This window comes from Vulpes vulpes, chromosome X (assembly GCF_048418805.1).
Source record: "Vulpes vulpes isolate BD-2025 chromosome X, VulVul3, whole genome shotgun sequence".
Classification (NCBI taxonomy): domain Eukaryota; kingdom Metazoa; phylum Chordata; class Mammalia; order Carnivora; family Canidae; genus Vulpes; species Vulpes vulpes.
In genome coordinates, this window is record NC_132796.1 from 2,592,339 (window position 1) to 2,593,556 (window position 1,218).

The 1,218-nt window shown below is 36.3% G+C and overlaps 1 non-coding gene across 1 annotated transcript; it reads right to left on the bottom strand.

Annotated features, from left to right (window-relative positions):
• Positions 1-886: 886 nt before the first annotated feature.
• Positions 887-1,011, bottom strand: LOC112908972 (small nucleolar RNA SNORD22). Its single transcript, XR_003233030.1, has one exon. It is a non-coding gene; the product is annotated as a small nucleolar RNA SNORD22 (small nucleolar RNA).
• Between the last annotated feature and the right edge of the window lie 207 nt (positions 1,012-1,218).

The window sequence follows — 1,218 nt, forward strand, 5'->3', positions numbered from 1 at the left end:
AGTTTTCAAAGCAATTGTAATATGTCATTATTTTTTTTTTGCAATTGTAATATGTTAAAAGGAGACGCACAGGGTCCTGGGGGTCAGGCTAAGATGGCCTTTTGCCCTTAGCAAAGTATAACATCGAGGCAGCTGCATCCCTAGAGGAAGGTCCCTCTGCCTGTTTCAAGGACATGCCAACGAGGCTGTAGGTAGTAAGGAAATCTAATAATTAATCTTTCTTCTGCCTTTGTTCCCACATCAGTCTCCACTTGTTTCCTTGAGTTTTACAAGCATGAAGGACAAGAGTGGCACTCTACAAAACAGTTAAGGCACCGAGTAACAATTTTATTTTATTTTATTTTATTTTATTTTATTTTATTTTATTTTATTTTATTTTATTTATTTTATTATTTTATTTTATTTTATTTTATTTTTTATTTTATTTTATTTAATTATTTTATTTTATTTTATTTTATTCTATTCTATTTTATTTTACTTTATTTTATTTTATTTTTTATTTTTTGAAGGTTAAACTTTTATTCAGCAAGGCTCAAACAATTACATGCTAATTTCCAGCTAGGTTGCACCAAAAATGACTTAAAAATTTCCTTTTGGGGTGATCCTGGAGTTCTGGGATTGAGTCCCACATTGGGCTCCCTGCATGGAGCCTGCTTCTTCCTCTCTCTCTCTCTCTGCCGGTCTCTGCCCACCCCCGCCCCCCCCCCGCCATGTGTATCTCATGAATAAATAAAAACCTTTAAAAAAATTTCCTTTTGGTATCCCTGAAGAACTGGATTTCTGTTATATAAAAGCTTTGTTCTTTCTTTAGACCTACAAAGAAGTATGTACAGTTGACTTCACCAAATGATTTATTCCCTTTTCCCATATTTAGAAATCCCTTATGATCCCTCAGACAGTTCCTTCTGGAGCAAGTTTCCTCCTTCCCCCCAGCCAGCCCCAGTGGGTTCACCTTTACAGGCTCTGGGACTAGGACAGGAGGTAAGACATGTGACTGTTTCCTCACTGGAACCGAGTAACAATTTTAAAAGGGCAAATCACCATGGAGGTTTTGTGTGTTTATAGTGGGTGTAACAGACTGGTCGGATGGTGCTGGACAAGGTACTTTGGGAGATGATCAGGGTTACAAGATTGAACACCTGTGTGTCCTCCACATTCTATTATTTTTTTAAATAAAATTTTTTATTTATTCATGAGAGACAGAGAAAGAGAGAGAGA